This window comes from Halictus rubicundus, chromosome 1 (assembly GCF_050948215.1).
Source record: "Halictus rubicundus isolate RS-2024b chromosome 1, iyHalRubi1_principal, whole genome shotgun sequence".
NCBI classification, from domain to species: domain Eukaryota; kingdom Metazoa; phylum Arthropoda; class Insecta; order Hymenoptera; family Halictidae; genus Halictus; species Halictus rubicundus.
In genome coordinates this window covers 31,151,056-31,169,690 of record NC_135149.1, presented here as the reverse complement: position 1 = coordinate 31,169,690, position 18,635 = coordinate 31,151,056, and the positions used below count along the sequence as shown (strand labels likewise).

Below are 18,635 nucleotides of genomic sequence, written 5' to 3'. Positions count from 1 at the left end.
TGTTTCACGAAATCGTTTGCGTTCATTTAGTCAAGGTTTCTGAATTGAATGTAATTTCGAGTCTTAATAATAAACACAAGTTATTATCGCTCATTCAAGCAGATTGTCACGTTTTGTTGAAATTTTCATTTCTTCGCCTTCAAGGTCATCCCAAGGTCATGGTATACTAGGTCATTGAATTCGTCTTGACACGGGCTGTAATACTGTTAAGTCAAAAGTGCAAAGTGCCATTTAAAAAAATGATGGTGACCTTGACAATACTATAAAAAAAATGTTTTTCGAACTTTTTTATTGCAATATATAGCCAATCGAAAACTGATCAACTTTTGTTGAAAATATTTTTTATCAGATTATCGCAAGTACTTAAAAAATCGTGAAAACTGTTACGCGGGACACCCTGTATAATAAATTAAGAAATAAAAACTTGAATTTACTGCAAAGTTTGTTTTAGATTTCAAAATAATTGATTACTTATGGGTCCCCCTAATATTATTACAGCCATTGTGCACGAAGAAAAATCTGATTGCACACACCCTGCATCTACTATGTATAATAAATTAAGAAATAAAAACTCGAACAAAGTTTCTTTCAGATTTCAAATTAATTGATTACTTATGCCCCCCCCCCCTAATATTTAATGGAATAAAAATTGAAAGAAATTAAATGTACGTACAGATCCCAATCGAATTTGGTGGAATGAGTATATTAACTCTAAAAATTGAGTTAATCGCGCCGAAAGATGGCAAAATTGAACTGTTATGATGTGAAAAGTATAGAATTGATCGAGTTAGCACCGTGGAAGATACGTTCGCACAGAAGACTCGGTACAGTCGTGTCTTGGCAGGAATAAAATGTGGAACGTGTCAAGAATTTTCGAGGATCGAATGGTATTGCCGTGTACAGTTGTCGAATAGGAACAACAGTTACTTTTGTTGCTTAGAGATATGGTATGCTCGGTAGGTGTCGATTGCCTAGCGAACCAAACAGATTCTTCGCGATTTTCCCATGCCATACTCGCTGCTCGAATAACGTTCGCCGTCGCAGCCGGTATCGGAATACCAATTAGCAGCGGCGATAAAGATCGTGATCGTCCCATAGGATCAGTTCGATTCATACCCGACAATCTCGATTTGCTTTGGAACTTCTTCCTCGCCTTTTCAAAAGAGATCCTGTAGATTTCTTTTTTTCTTTTTTTTTTTTGAGGGGGATTCGGTTTCCTGTATAGCTGCAAAATTGAGACATCGCCTCGCGATCGTATCTATCTTCTGGATCTCTCTCTCTCTCTCTCTCTCTCGGAGAGCGCCGGTGATCGACGGAGAACTCGCAAATAAATGATTCAGCAGGTTGAGCCTTATATAGATCTCCCGGCAGACGATTCGATCAGCCGTATGTATTATTCTTCGAGGAAGTGAGCGATCTTTAGTCACGGTCGCTGCGAGGGAATCGTCTCGATTCTATTGCCTTTAAACGATCCTCGGGGTTCAGTTGCGCGTCGATCGCTCGATCGCGAATAAAATCACGCTTTCCGTCAGTTTTTCACCTGCACGCCAGCCTGGAATTATTCTCTCGCGTCTACCACCTTCCGGGAGAACTCCGAAAATTTTCTAACCACGGTCTTTTCACTCTCCGCAAGCCCTGTATATTTAAAAGCGACGTTCCGAAGAGATTTGACCATTTTTGCACACTCTATCCAGCTTGCGAATGATCTGGAAAAATTCAAGCAGTCTTTTGAGGCGATTTCGAGTCATCCAAGAGGCCTCCAGAAATTTTACTCCCCTTTTGAGACAGTAATATTTTTACACACTTTTTTGTCTATTTCGAGGTCACCAGAAACGAGGACCATTTTCTCGGGTGTCCTGAAAATATTTTTACGTGTTTTCTACAGTCCACTTTTAAAAAATGAAAACGATATTCTAGGGCGTCTAACAAATATTCCTCTACAGTCTGAACGCTTCCTAGAAATTAGGACAATGTTCCTAGATGTCTTAAAAATATTTCTATGCATCTCCCAGCTTCAGAGAGGTGTCCAAAAATTCCGCAAGCCCTGTATATTTAAAAGCGACGGTCCGAAGAGATTTGACCATTTTTGCACACTCTATCCAGCTTGCGAATGATCTGGAAAAATTCAAGCAGTCTTTTGAGATGATTTCGAGTCATCCGAGAGGTCTCCAGAAATTTTACTCCGCTTTTGAGACAGTAATATTTTTATACACTTTTTTGTCCATTTCGAGGTCACCAGAAACGAGGACGATTTTCTCGGGCGTCTTGAAAATATTTTTACGCGTTTTCTACAGTCCACTTTTAAAAAATGAAAACGATATTCTAGAGCGTCGAACAAATATTCCTCTACAGTCTGAACGAATCCTAGAAATTAGGACAATGTTCCTAGATGAGTTACAAATATTTCTATGCATCTCCCAGCTTCCAAAAATTCCAGTTGCAGTGTAAAGTAATCTAAAAATATTTCCTCTTGCTTTCCACCGTCTGACAAGTCAGCAAAAATTCCAATGGTGTTCCAAGACAATATAAAATTTGTCCGCGCATCTCTCAGTCTTCAAGTCGCCTCCAAAAATTCTGGTAACGTTCCCATGCCAATGTCTAGCCATTATCATGTTCCTAAAAATTAGAGCAGCATAGCGAATCACCTTGAGCATACTTTCACATGTTGCCCAGCTCTCTAGAAGGTCTCCAAAAATTCTGCTAATGTTCTCAGACCACTTCCTAGTCATTGTTCCGTCCCAAAAAATTAGATCAACCTACGTAGGTGCTCGGTTGGTGCGCGGTTAGGCGCGTTTTCAGGCCCCGGAGAGGTCTCCAAAAATTCCCGGCGTGTCCCGCGATGCACAGAAGCCAGCTGGTACTGGTTTACACGGGTTTTCAATTAGTCATTAATCCTTGCGCCGGGTTCAATGTAAATGGGACCGTTATACTGTCGTCCCGCATACGGGCCCGAGAGTCTCTCTCTCCTCGTGAAACAGATAAACTGCACGAACCGACGATCCTAAGCATCGGGCCATCGATATTCCTACGGTTGTCCGTCGAGGTTGCGTGTTTTTCCACGATTTTCTACCAGCAGGAAAATATTCAACCGGAACGAGCGTCCGAGGTGCATTCTTCAGGGTCCCCTCGAGCCTCGAGGCACGTTATAGGGGTGAAACGAGACCGCGCGGACTGGCGTTTGACCAAGGAAGAAGCGGTAACCAGCCGGACCCCTCTTACATTTCAATTAGCCGGCAGATTATAAACGCCGCTACCGTGTACGATAATCGACGCGTCTCGATGAACAGACCACCGTGTTACGTGCGCTCGCCTCTTCTTCCTCGACGCTGCAACTCGCGAACAAGCATACGTGCATCCACGTACCGCTACAACATTCCACCTTGCGCAACATCACACCCATCGCGCATTTTTCTCGTTCCTCGATCACGAAAAAAAGCGAGTCGGAAAATTGATATGATCTCCGCGAAATTATACGGGAACAGCTTGAACGGCTTCTGCGAACGAATTTGTCCTGTTTATTAGTAAATAAAACGATGCAGATTTTATGGAGACTCTGGTAGACGTTGGTGTTTTCTTTCAAATCGAAGTCACATTCTATTTCCTCGCTGTCGATTTCTATCCGTTAAATGAGACAGGTATTGCACCGTTGATGAGCATTTGCAAAATTAAACAGCACAGGGAGACTTCGATTGCTGGAATATCAAAAGATTGTTGTACTCATTGACAAATCACTTGGGACACGTTAAACAAATTTTCGGAGAGGAATAATCATCGAAGATGTATTAGGTGTACCCATAACTAGTCAATTATTTTGAAATTTAAAACGAACTTTGTAGTAAAAATAAAGAGAGGTTTATACTTTCTTAACGATCTTCTTCTTCTTTGTACGTGTTTCCTGTTCAACGATCGGTACAGAACTAAAGGCAAAAAATTTCTTTCTGGGATCTTTATGCAAAATAAAAATTTTCCATCTGAGCTGCAGCAAAGTGGAACGAAGCAGAAAGTTATTTTCTTTTTTTTAAATGTTTAGTAGGCTGAATATAATGCAACAGCATTATTAAAGATATCTAATTTTTAGTGGTTGAAATTACGCCCACTCATTTTTCTCATAAATGCATAAAATCCGCTGTCTATTGATTACTTATGGGTTCCCCTAATATTTCCAAAGGGATCAATAACATCGAAGACTTGCTCCTGATCGTGCTCACTATATTAACCTTCGAATGGCAGGATTTGTGGGTCCATCTCGACCCAGAGTCACAAGTATTGCATCTAAATTCTAATTTTCTAGTGGCCAATTCCTACCTTTATTTGTATAATTAAATAACATTGACGAGTAAAGATTGATGAATGGATTTAACCATATCTCCCACGAAGTCGTTAAAATCATGCGTATTAGGAGAGTTAATGGTAGAAGTTTTCGACCCAATTAATGTACCAATATATGAACCTACATATATACAGGGTGTCCCGGGTTTTAATGGACAAACTTGGGGAGCATATCCTACAAGTGGAAATAAGAAAAAAATGTTAAACAAATAAACAAATAAAGTTAAAATTGATGACGGTGGATTTTACTTTACTGAACATTGAAAGGTCGTCCTTTGGCGCAAATACAAGCTTGACATCGATTTTTTATGGAGCTTATTACAGAATAAATTTCTTCCTTATTTTGTTGCATTTCAGCAACGGAGATATTAATCCGTTGCTTCGATTCTTCACACGAAGTAACTTCTGCACAAAATCCGTAGATAAATTGAATATTAGCGTATTCCTCATTTGAAAACACTCCAGGCATTTTCACCACGTACTCTTGATCTAACTGGTCGTTGACACAAACAGCAAATCATATCAAAATAGTAAACATGACACGAATAGACAAATAAGATAAACACGTTCGACCTTTCAATGTTCAGTAAAGTAAAATCCGCCGTCATGAATTCCAACTTTATTTGCTTATAACTTTGTAATAAAGCGTTTCCGAGCAAACTTCAACTAACATTTTTTTCTTACTTCCACTTGTAGGACATGCTCCCCAAGTTTGTCCATTCAAACCCGGGACACCCTGTATAGGGTGTTTCACCTAACTCGAGCATCTAAAATATCTCGCTTGTTTCTTATGATAGAAAACAATTGCAGAGGAAAAACAAGGTCACGTGAAGGTCATAATATTACAGGTCGTTGGATTCGTCTAGACCCCGGCTATCATATAGCGATAATTAAAATACATCGTTCCATTTAAGAAAACTTCGATGACCTTGAAATCTCAAAAAATATAACCTTGAACAAATTTTTTTGCCTATCATAATACCCTTCTGAACCAACTAACGTTTTCCTCTGCAATTTCTTTCTAGTATAAAATAACAAGCGAAATATTTTATAGATCGAGAAGTTACGAGGCCTTCTGCAATCTGTCTTAATGGATCCATCGCAAATGAACATTCCCTAGAAATCGGAGTGTTCGGTTTAATCGCCCCAGCAAATTATACAGGGTGGCCCACATAACTCTGAACAGCTCAATATCTCGAAAACTATGCCATCGATTTTAAAGTTCTTAGTCTTAAATTGCATGGAACTGAAGGGCCTTTCTGACTACATAAACGTGAAGTGGCCTCCCTTCCCCTTTAACGGGGGAGGGGAGGTACCTTTGTAATTTTAAATAGAACCCCCTATAAAATGTTACATATTTAGATTCTACCGGAAAAAACAAGTCAATTTTGTCTGAAACATTTTTTTGTCAGATACTTCCATGATGAGATATAACAGTTTGAAGTTTCGAGTTGTAGGTACTTGAAGCGCTCGGAAATAGCGTTATGGAATTATACGCGCTCGAGTCCTTTGCTTATTCGTGAAGAAATAAAATGTACTTTAAATTAAATGTTCAAAATGTCCACCACGGGCTTGTAAACATTTATTTACTCGAAACATCAAAGTTGTTCTAACATTTTTTAACATTTCGGGAGTCACTGAAGCGCAAGCGTCACGTATTCTTTGTTTCATATCCTCTTTTGTCGTCGGTGGTTCAAACGTAACTTTGTCCTTTACATATCCCCCTAAGAAAAAATCTAATGGTGTTAGATCGGGGGATCGAGGAGGCCATTGACGAGGTCCCCCACGACCTACCCATTTGTTCCCAAATTTTTCGTTCAAAAATTGCCTGGTGATGATTGCAAAATGTGGAGGAGCGCCGTCTTGTTGGAACCACATTTCTCTTCTAACGTGCAGTGGCACATCTTCCAAAAGCGCAGGCAAATGATTTTTTAAGAAATCACAATAACTTGAAGATGTTACAGTTTCTTGAAAAAAATAAGGTCCAGTCACAAAATCTCCTATTAGGCCACAGGAAACATTTAAAGACCATCGATGTTGAAAGGGAACACATCGCATCCAATTTGGGTTTTCCACGGCCCAATAATGCAGATTATGCCTATTTACATGCCCTGAATTCATAAAAGTGGCCTCATCGGAAAAAAAGTATTTTCCACAAAAAGTCATTTTCCACAACACCCTGCAGCCACTCACAAAATCTTACGCGGTGATCGTAATCTGCTATCGAAAGCTCTTGTGATAAAACCATGTGATATGGATGATACTTTTGCCGTTTCAAAATTCGTTGAATTGATGAACGACTAATATGTGATGTTTGTGCAAGTGTACGTTGACTAATATGAGGATTTAATGTAATTGCAGCAAGAATACTGGCACTATTATTTTCATTAGTGACAGCTTTACTAAGCCGCTTTTCTAAATTATGAAATGTTGCATGACATTTTTTGATCCCATAACGTTCAAAAAACATCACTGCTGCGCGCCGATAATTTTTTTGGCATTCACCTAACGTTAATAACATATTCACTTCTGTGTCAAAAGTAGCCATAATCACAATGTTACTGCTTGAATAACAGCTCTAAACTGAAAACGTTTTCATAGATAAGTGAGTCAAACTCAAGAATTGTAAATATTATTGTTTGTGTTTCTTCATGAATAAGCAAAGGACTCAAGCGCGTATAATTCCATAACGCTATTTCCGAGCGCTTCAAGTACCTACAACTCGAAACTTCAAACTGTTATATCTCATCATGGAAGTATCTGACAAAAAAATGTTTCAGACAAAATTGACTTGTTTTTTCCGGTAGAATCTAAATATGTAACATTTTATAGGGGGTTCCATTTAAAATTATAAAGGTACCTCCCCTCCCCCGTTAAAAGGGAAGGGAGGCCACTTCACGTTTATGTAGTCAGAAAGGCCCTTCAGTTCCATGCAATTTAAGACTAAGAACTTTAAAATCGATGGCATAGTTTTCGAGATATTGAGCTGTTCAGAGTTATGTGGGCCACCCTGTATATCGCAATTAGAAGAACCAAACACTGTAATAGGAGGCTCGGTGATACGCTCTCGCAGAATTTGCCCGAAACCGTGCATAGCAAGAACGCGAACGCTGGCTCGCATATAATTAAACCTCGCCTGAGCTCGGATCGGTAAAAACCGATGATTGCCGGGTGCAAACGAGCTATTCACGATCAAGAGGTGAAAAACGGTATCGGCCGGGCGGGCGGGCGGGCGGCAGTTCCGCGGATCTGCATCGAACTCGGCAGAGCCGGTTCATTGGTTATTCAGGAAAAATGTCGTTCGGTTTGGTCGTGTGTTGGTCTAATCGGTAACTAACTACTCCCGCGCGGCGGCGTCGGATCGAAGGAGAAAGTCAAAAATCGGTTGGCGGGTTGCGCAACCGCGAGACCGCGGGATCCTCGATATCCGCTAAACGGCGTGCCGGCGTGCATACGTGCATACACAGCGCGGAGAGAGTCCAGTTAGGCGTGCTCGGCTCCGCGAGAAGAAAAACGTCGTAAAAGGCGGACGATTTTAATGTTTCCGCGCTCGGAGCATCCCGCCGATTTGCATACGGATGGCTGGACTCGCCGTCGCTGCTACCGCTTCATTAAAATCGCATCGAAACGGGCCCAGGAACTCGATGTTTGCGCGCGACCATTCCAGTTTGAGAATCGGCCCCGCTCTGCTCGCGCATCCCCGTCGAGCCGATCTGCGAAAATTACAGACTCGCGGATATTTTCGTTTGTTTATGGACTATCCTGGTTTTCCTTTGGGATAGATCTCCACGCGAAACCGGCCCGAGGATCTCCAAGCCTGGAGAGAGAGAAGCCGTGTTCACCGATCGTTCAGCGATCGTTCAGCGATCTGCACGGGTTTTTGCTCCGGTAATCGATCGTGGCCGCCGATACAATCGAGCGTACAAAGTCAGCGGCGGCCGGGACCCCGGTAATTTCGTGTTGTTAATTGCGGGAGGGCTTCCTAGATCCGTGCGACCGTAATCCTGTCCCATTATCGTCCTCTACGCGGGACACACGTCGTCGTCTTCGTCTTCGTCTTCGTCTTCGTCGTCGTCCACTCTCCACAGAGATTCTTAGCGCGTTTCGAGGCGCGTCCAACTGGTTTACTATCCGAGAGAGAGACCGCGCGGATAAGTTTAGACAACGACGATCGTTAATGTTAGAGTCGAGAGCGCTTTCCGTGACGCGCAAGTAGCGCAAAACGGGCCGCTACAGATGCAACCGCTCTGTTCGCCAACGATGCACCGGTTGGGCCCTGCGATCGGTTCGCAAAACGCATTCTTAAGCCGATCGATCGGTGCCGTTCTTTCCGCTGCGCAGCTCCTCTGCGCTCGAGCTACGGGACCCGAAGAAACGATTCCATGGTTTTTCCATTCGCGATTTTTCTAACAGAGAGATACGCTGCTCGAGAATTTATTCTATTTTATTCTCTTTTCATTAACACTAAACCTACTCTACTAAACTTTTACTGTACAATTATTCAAATTATAAAAATCTTTTCAGAAGGAATCGGTGAATACATTTATTTTTTATTTAAGTACGATGATAAAAATCGCGCAAAATGTAGAGGAATTCAGTTTTGCAATTTTTATTAGGCAACACGCGGCAATTTCTTTTTTTTTTTTGGCCAATTCTGACCCTTGGCACTCGAATGGCGACTATGAGGCGTCTCTAAAAATTGCTATATCATTATTCAAAATATTCTTGAGATTATTCAATTTTTTTGTATTTAACCCTTAGCGGACCAATGCCGCCATGCCCAATATCAAAAATCAAATTTAAATCATCTTGTTATCCTATTACTCTGAATATATATTAACAAATATATATCACTAAAATATAAATATTTTCCTTGCTATACTTGATATAAAAATGTTGAGTCCACAGTTTCTCTTCGTCTGAAACCTGATGGAAAACTCGAAATACTTCCGGACCGTTAAGGGTTAATAAATCACTGAACATTTCAGTATTGTACGAGTAAATTCCACCATTTTTGTATGTATAAAAAAAATATATGGAAGGGAAAATATTCTAGGACGGAAGAAACGTTTTGGAGTCGATATAATTTCGAGTGCGAAGGGTTAACCTATTCTTAACCAAGTGCGAGATCAATTTATCTCCGTTCCGCGTAGCAATCACAGTTTTTCAAAAAATACTTTTTGGAGGCGCATATTAGATTCGAAAGTTTCCTGCAATTATCCTCGCGTTCTATATAGGATCATTCGTGGCTATGTTCACAGGTCATAAATCTGACTGGAGGCGTGTCCGTCTAAAGGCTGTCTGTTTCTACTGCGTGAAAACGCGACTAGTAGACTGTGTCTTTTTATTCGCCACGATCCAGCTAAACAAACATGCAAAAATGTCTCCTATTTAAATATTAACACGTTCAACTGCACAATTGAATTACATTGTATTTCAATTATATAATAATTCAACTACGTTGTAACCGATTTACACAATTCAAACCTTTCAATTCATTCAATTACTAATTATTTTACCGAATTTTTGAGGTTTCCTGTTTGCCAGTCAAAGTGTCAAAATTATAAAATCAATTTTCGCGCCTGCATATTAATTTTAAAAATCCCTCACGGGTGCGGAATTAAAATCAAAGACGAGTATACACGTCGAACATTATGCCAAATGCCGCAATTATAAATTCTACGAAAAAAGTCAATCAAAACGAGAAAGAATCACATGTTTAACAAATGAAATTCGAAATTAACAATTCGTTAACACCAACCGCGCCGCAATAGAGATTTGTTCCGACGCGTATACGCGTCAAACGACGCGCCTAACCGGTTAAGTTTGATTAAAATCCTCGGAACGATGCTAAATTGAGATAAATTTTACGGCCAGGTATATCGAGAGCGTTAGGTTCGATTGGGATCTTTGTAACTCGAGAAACAAATTCAAACGTTTTTTTATTGTACGGCGTTTACAGACGCGTTGAGCGCGTTAATGAATTTCGATGTAAGTTCTCGTTGGCCTGCGCGAACGATTTGTAAAGGCAATGCGAAGCGATACGATAAATTACCGCTCGGGAACCGGAATCGTAACCGGAAGGCGTAAAGGTTCGCAGTTCCAGTAGTGTAAATAGCCGAACGACACGGCGCCGCGTCGCGGCGTGCGTTCGACATCGAATAAAACTCGAAATACTCGCTATTCCACGGCGACCAGAGACATCGAGAGTAATTTCACCGGTGGCAGGGAGACCCGGCATGCTAAACGGTTACATTCCCCGGGCCGATGTTCCACGAAACGCACGGGACAGTGCTGCAACCGTGTAACGCGTGAACCAACGTTACACCGCTCACGATTTTAGAACTGTTACTCGAGCGAGCGTTATCAACGCGAGCCGACGTCGTCCAAATTCCAGAACCTGACCAGATGTAATCTACGGGCGGAATAAAGATCACTGGGTTTCCAGGACAAAAATATACTCGACTCGAAAAACGTGCCTTAACCCTTTGCGATAATTCCCCCTTCACTTCAGAACTTGCTACGAAATCACGTAATTCAATTATTAGGTCGGCCCATATGTTCGTGCCGTTTACTCTTGTACCATTTAAATCCTAAAAATAAAATAAGTTCGTGCCGTTTGCTCTTGTACCATTTGAATCCTAAAAATAAAATAAGTTCGTGCCGTTTACTCTTGTATCATTTAAATCCTAAAAATAAAATAAGTTCGTGCCGTTTGCTCTTGTACCATTTAAATCCTAAAAATAAAATAAGTTCGTGCCGTTTACTCTTGTACCATTTGAATCCTAAAAGTAAAATATGAAACCACCCTTTCACTCCACAACCTCTTCTGACCTTTCTGGCAAAGACATCGCTATAAAATTTCTGCGGTTTTTCATTAAAATACTTTTCAGTGGTGAATAATATAAACATATCCACGGCACGAACTTATGGGACGACCTAATATATTTCCGTAGGGTACTAACCTATTTGGAACTATCGTCTACCCGCGGTAATTATTTCGTAATTTTTTAATCCTAAGAGTCCTAAGGATTCTTTTGTAGATCCTTCCGGTAGCAATGTGTTTGCAGTAACTAATAAGTAGACTGCGGATTTTATGCATTTATGACAAAAATGGGTAAGCAATGGACATATTAAAAAGATTTAAGGGCACCAGCGTATTGGTTTAAGCTTAATGAAATAAATAACCCTTAGCACTCGAATGGCGACTGCAGGCGCCACTTAAAACTGCTGTATCATTATTCAAAATATTTTTTACTTTATTAAGTTTGTATGTATTTAATAAATTACTAAACATTTCAGTACAGTACGACTAAATTGCACTATTTTCGTATGTATAGCATGAAAAAATATATATAGAAGGTAAATATTCTAGTTCGGAAGAAATGTTTCGTTTTGGAGTTAAAATGGCTTCGAGTGCAAAGAGTTAAAGGAAGAAAGAAATTTTTATTTCGCTCGAGTGTCTTGTAATCAATATTTTTTAGCTTGCATAAAGATCCATAGTCTACTAGCAAGCTAGTAACATAATCTAGTCATTTCGTTTGGGATTATTCTATTAAAAAAAATTATTAAACTTCCCGTTGGTGCAGCGCAATTATTGAAAATCCTTTTAATAGGCTTCCGGTAGATCAATTGTGACGTTGTTGAATATAGATGCAAAAGTCAATGTCGAATCTAGCTCGACATAGCGTAAGGTTTCGTACAATGTTCGTTCTGATCTACACGGTAAAATTGTACTCTGATTTGTTAGGTATAGTAATTCGGAGCCGTTTCCTCGCACGTTTGTCTACCATTTGTAAACAGCTAAAATGCCGAAATCGTACACGAATTCCACGGAACCAGCCCAGATATGATCAAAGAGGAATAAAGTTCACTGGGTTTCCAGGGCAAAAATGTAACTGGCCTACTCGAGAAAACGGGCCCTAAGCACCGCTCTGCCAGGATATACGATTTTTATCATCACCTAATTACGCTTCGCGGTTCAGTGTTTTTATCGCCGCTCTACCATCCTCTTACTAATGTTCGGATAATCAATTTATGATAATTTGTTCGAGTCCTCGGTGAGTTAACTGTTCACCAAAGGAATCCCAAAGGCCAAGCTGTTCGTCGAACTGTAAAGTGGAAATGAAAATTCTATCTTGCCTCTAGAATTCGAAAGTTTCACGTGGGTCCGGTCGCAAAATTAATTACAATTTTTCTGATAAAAAAGCAACTTTTTCCTTGTGATAAATCAATGTTTCGGATTGCTGATAAAAATTCCAGTCGTCTGGTCGAATTTCAAAAAGGTTATTCCGATTTCAACGGCGGTCGAATACAACCGGTTCGAAAGTGATACTGCGCACAAAAATTTGCAGGAAAGTCAAAAGTCAAGAAATCCGGTCGGATGCTGAATCATATGCACGAAGTAGATTCGGTAGATCATGACCAGACGCATCAACCGATTCCGAGCGGCGCGCGTGTTCGCTGAATTTTCAACCTCGATTTACTCGCAAACGATGGGTGAAATGAACAAATTTTATTTTATTATACTTTTTGCGCGTAGAATCACGGGACCCCAAATTTCTGAGCTCCCCAATTTCTAGGACCCCAAATTTCTAAGCTCCCGAATTTCTAGGACCCCAAATTTCTGAGCTCCCCAATTTCTAGGACCCCAAATTTCTAAGCTCCCGAATTTCTAGGACCCCAAATTTCTAAGGTCCCCAATTTCTAGGACCCCAAATTTCTGAACTCCCCAATTTCTAGGGCCCCAAATTTCTGAGCTCCTCAATTTCTAGGACCCCAAATTTCTGAGCTCCCCAATTTCTAAGCTTCCAAATTTCTAAGCTCCCCAATTTCTAAGCTTCCCAATTTCTAGGACCCCAAATTTCTAAGCTCCCCAATTTCTAGGGCCCCAAATTTCTAAGCTCCCCAATTTATAGGGCCCCAAATTTCTGAGCTCCCCAATTTCTAAGCTTCCAAATTTCTAAGCTCCCCAATTTCTAGGACCCCAAATTTCTAAGCTCCCAAATTTCTAGAACTTCAAATATTTAGGCCCCCAAATTTCTGAGCTTCCCAATTTCTAAGCTCCCCAACTTCTATAGCTCAATTTGTAGGCGGAGATATTTTCTAGCGCGCGCTGCTCTCGATTTCATCCAGAAAACTCATCCAACGGCATAAAAATGCTTGGATTCAATCAATTTTTGGCCTACTTCTAACGCTTATATCACCAAATATCCGCATAATCTCGTCAGCTCGTGACCAGCGCGCGCCAGATTGAACCTTCCTCTTTCGAACGAGCCCTTTCCCAGCGAAAAATATTCTCATACAAGGACGAACAGTTGAGGCGCGTGAAAACATTTTTCGCCTATTTTTGTCGGTAACGTGGTCACTCTACCTTATCGCGAATCTATGGAGTCTTGGGAACGGATAACGATCGTGGTAAAAATCGCATCGCTTGTAATTCCACAGTGTGACCATCGCCCGTATTTTCGATTAATACACACCGAGAGAGACACAGACCTGTTGAAATCACAGACACGTCGCCGGGACCGAGACACGTCGCCTTACATTGTTTACGACGCGAAATTACGAGGCGTGCTGCTTGCAGGAGACTGTCTACCGGATAATTGAAAATTAGGTGGGAACCTGTTGCCAGGCTCTTTCTTATTTATTATGCGAGTAATGACATAACGAGCGTGATTTGTTCTTAGATTTTATGCTCGGTGAACACAATGTTTCAGAGATCGTCGATGAATCTCGCTCGGTGGCAGATCCCTTTGGTTGCGGGGACTGAAACGCTGGGTCTTCGGAGACCCTTGAGTGCTGTGGATATTTTTATCGGTGGAGAATACGTTGTTCGAGATCGTAATCAATTTTATATTCGGTCTGGGCTCTTGTATCTTGGTTTGGGCTGCGAAGGATTTTTTAGTATTTTGTATTTATGGCAGATAGTTTTTAATTTTTTTAATAAAGGGACATTGTCGAGGGATATTGTTCAAGATTATTTTGAGTGGATCGGCTTCGTTCAAGATTATCTTATGTGAGAGATTGCGTTAATTTCTACGTTTTTGTTAACTCGCTTTCTTCTCTGTCTGTTTGTCTGTTCGGTACAAATTTTGCAATTGATTTTAAACTTCCCGATGAACTAGAGACTTGGAACTTTAAACATAGCTCAAGATGACAACACATACAAGACTAAAAAGCAGAAAATAATTATTTGAATATAAAAAAAATTTGTAATATACTGGGTTTTTAAGACGGACTAGAGAGTATAAAATAATTTTTCCCAGCCCTATATGGATAGTCCTGAAAATTTGTGATTGTGAATTTTGAATAGCTATGAAAATACTTGTAAGGTTTAAAACGAAAAACGTGGGGCACAAGATAATAGTAAGTAGTGCAGAGAGTAGCTGTCGTTGAGAAAACTCACGTTCATATCGTTTGCATTGCAATAAAATTATTAGTGACTTAGGTGAACTAAGACTTAGGTGAAACATTACGTGAAACATGCGTCAATTATCTATTGCGTGCGCCCCACGTTTTGCGTTGTAAATCTTACAAGTATTTTCACAGCTATTCAAAATTCACAATCACAAATTTTCAGCACTATCTGTATGGGGTTAAAAAGTTATACGGGGCTAGGACAAATTACTTTATACATTTTAGTCCGTCTTAAGAACGTGGTACATTGAACATTTCTTTTTATTTAAATAATTTCTTTATACTAGGTCTGCTTCTTCAAAATCATTTTGTGTAGAGATTTTCAGCTTCCCACTAACTAATTTTCGGCTAAACCGTTTCAATATTTTCTGAAGGAGGAATATTGCATTTATTCAATTATTTTAACACTAAACCTACCGAGCCTTAAAAGTAACTGCTACATGTTGTCTCACAAAAATGACGAGATTAAATTTCTTTGGATTTTATTAATCGTTTCTCACGGAAGCATCTTTATAATTTCAGTAATTGTAAAATAAAAAATTTGGAACCTGTCATTCTGACCGGCGGTGGTAGGTTTAGTGTCGATAGCGGAGCTGAGCAACGAAAAATTGCCGGTCGATTCCACAGCGGCGGTCGCCGGTGACCGGCGAGCGCCGTTGTACGCTTTTAAAAGTCGTCGCTTCTGTCGAAAATAAAATTTCCGGGCGTGTGTGTACACGCGCCAGCTTCCCACCAAGTTTCTCACGAAGTTTCACACCCCCGCGCGTTTCTCTGAATCGGAAGATCCAAACAGTGTCCTTCTGGGAGGCAACCGGCGCGGCCTTCGGCTTACGTAAACGAGCAAACGAGCAAACGAACGTGTGCACAGTCCGAGCACCGGCTTTCAGCTCTGTGTTTCCTCGTCCTTCGCGTCGTTTACGATTTCGCGGTGTGAAGCGATTACGACCGTTTTCTGTTCGCTCTACCCACCTCGTCGGTCGTCACGTTCTGCAGGATCCACGGAGGCGGTCGTCTCTCACACTACCTCTGTTCCCTCCGAAGTTGAAAAGAAGGATCCCCGGTGGTATCCGCCAGGAAAATTAGCGTGGTTTTCCTGTTTACCGTAGCTGTTCACCGGATCCGTCGAGATTCGAAAATGATTTTTTTCCCCGTGGACTCGCGACCGGTGGTCCCTTCTTCTCGCGACTCCTGTACGTACACACGGCCGCGTTTTACGAGTTCACCGACTCCGTGAATCGCGATCTGCTATCAGAATGAAGGCTTTTCTTAAGGCCGTCTCGTACTTATGTCGCTGCCCCCACCTACGGGGCAACGCGCCGCGAGCTCTCCTCAAGTTCTTGAGCGTTCGAGCCCGAACAACTATGCCCCCCTCTGAACATAGAAAAGGAAATACGTGCCAGGACAGACGACACACTTTCGTTCGTTCGGCCGTGCTGTTCGGTTCGCCTCTTTCGGACCGTTCTTTTCTTTCCCTCGGTTCACCACCTCGCTCTGCAGGGTTCACTCTCTTCCTTCGTCTTCACTCTTCGACACTTTTCCTACCGCCTCCATCGATCTCTCTATCTCGTCCTAGGGTCTCTTCTGGGTTGTTTTGTTCGCGGTTCTACCCTCTTCTTGGTGATTTTGCAACTCGTCTGCGACCTGGGTTGCTTATGTCCCGGACTTCATGCATTTATGAGAAAAATTGGTGAGCACAAAGCAGTGGACATATTGAAAACATCGAAATGCGTATCGGTTTTAGCTTACTAAAATAAAAATTTCTTCTTTTCGTTATTTTAGCAAGCTAAATACGCTGGTGCATTTCAATGTTTTCAATATGCCCACTGCTTTGTGCTTACCCATTTTCGTCATAAATGCAAATAAAAATGTCTTTCTTCTTTGAATTATTTCGCTCCTGTGTCTTGCAATCGAAATATGTCATATTTCTTCATATTTTTATAGTAGGACATATGTTTTCAATATGTCCACTCCTTTGTGCTTACCCATTCTTGTCATAAATGCAAATAAAAATTTCCTTCTTCTTTTAACTATTTCGCTCCTGTCTCTTGCAATCGAAATATGTCATATTTCTTCATATTTTTATATTAGGACATATGTTCTCAATATGTCCACTCCTTTGTGCTTACCCATTCGTGTCATAAATGCAAATAAAAATTTCTTTCTTCTTTTAATTATTTCGCTCCTGTGTCTTGCAATCGAAATATTTCTTATTTAGCATAAATACCCGCAGTCTACTCTTAGATGTCTCTCTTTTAAATATTTATATTTCTTCCCATTAAATTGTCTACACGTCTGGCGTGTTCGAACGATTATATATTAAAACAGTAGCTTCAGTACGTATCCCAGAATTTTTGTCGACTTTCCTGAAACCTGGAACAGTAAAAGAATTAACCATTTTTAAATTACTGAAATGTCATCACCGTTTTAAATAAAATCCGCAGGCTAATCCCCGATGGTTGAATCTTGAGTTTCACGGATAATGACACGGAATATGTTTCTTATTGGCGTTTTTTTAAACCGAAATAAACTTTGTCTGGTACCGGCAATATTTGCCCATTAGAGAAAATGTAGTCATTCAGGTGAATTTTTATGAACATCGCGTACCTCGTAAAAATGTCATAGTTACCGGACGCATTAGCCTAGTTTCGATTTGATGCATTCATTTACGAGCTCCGTTATTTTTCATTGTTCTAATTAGATTGCGGCGCGAAGTTGTTCTTTTGCATAGACAGCGTGCAAAACAAACGTGAACGTTCTGGGGACGCAAGAAGCTCAGTATCAATTCATCCACGATTTGCATCGCGTGCGACGATTCGGTTAAAATCGTTCGTTTCATCGCGTTCCACATTCCCGTGACTATTCGAGATGCATAAAATCCGTAATCTTCCTTGGCAAAAAGTTAATGAGTCATTGGCAGAAATGGTTCCGCTACGGGGACTCCGTCCCGTCGCTCGAGGGTTATGCGAAAAGCCCGTATAAGTCAAACCTACTTGGCAGTGACTCTCTTTCAGCTTCCAATTAGTCATTAGAAAACCGTGTTTCTCAGAATTGCGCGCAGCATTTCGCCTTAATTGCAAGGCGCGTGCGAATCGGCGAACTTCTTCGATGATCTTTCTAATGAACAATTCCTTCATGTCCTAGCGAGAGAAAAGATAAATCGGTTGATTAGACGCAGTTGAGCAGCATATTTGAAGCGCGATACGAAACCAGGTGTTAAACTTTACCTGCGGACTTCGTCGTGCGATTTCCTGTTTCTTCTAATAAAAAATCAGCGGCCTGTCCATGGCAATTTTTAATTTCCCTAAAAGTCCACGGTCTGTCCACGACTTAACACTAGAACTACCGAGCAATAAATGCGAGTGATGTATATTGTAACAGTGACAAGACTGTGTCCATTCAGACTTGACACAACTTTTATTGTAATTGTACTATTGTAATTTATTTCAGTAATTGTAAAAGAAAAAATTAGGAACCAGTCATTTTGACTGGTCCGGTAGTTCTAGCGTTAAAGAATAGTCCGGAAAAATTGTAAATTGCTTTTCTTGTACTCTCGTCCGATCATGGCAGCTTGGAGCGTGTGATTTCATAGTTTTACTGTTATGTATATAATTATCCCGGAGAGCAGCGGTGGTTCTTTGTCCGGTGCAAAATCGGAGTATTCGGTACAGGCACGAGCACAGACATAAGGAAAGTGAACGTGTCAATCGAAGCTTTTAATCGTTCGACGCCGCGAGTTCTATGCTCGCAACCCTAACGGCAAAAACGGATCCGCCGGGGGACATTCTCCTCGACAAAGGCGTCGCTTTAGCACGCTGCTCTCCTCCAGTGGATTCCCAATCCCAAGAAAGTCGTTGTATTTGTTCCGCGAGCGATTCAGTTTCCTCGGA

At 41.0% G+C, this 18,635-nt stretch overlaps 1 protein-coding gene across 1 annotated transcript in view; it reads right to left on the bottom strand.

Annotated features, from left to right (window-relative positions):
* Nucleotides 1-15,774, bottom strand: part of LOC143361914 (uncharacterized) — a 37,637-nt gene extending 21,863 nt beyond the window's left edge. The window contains exon 1 of the mRNA XM_076801666.1: nucleotides 15,718-15,774. The gene's annotated coding sequence lies outside the window, so the exon portion shown is untranslated. The remainder of the gene's footprint in view (nucleotides 1-15,717) is intronic.
* Between the last annotated feature and the right edge of the window lie 2,861 nt (nucleotides 15,775-18,635).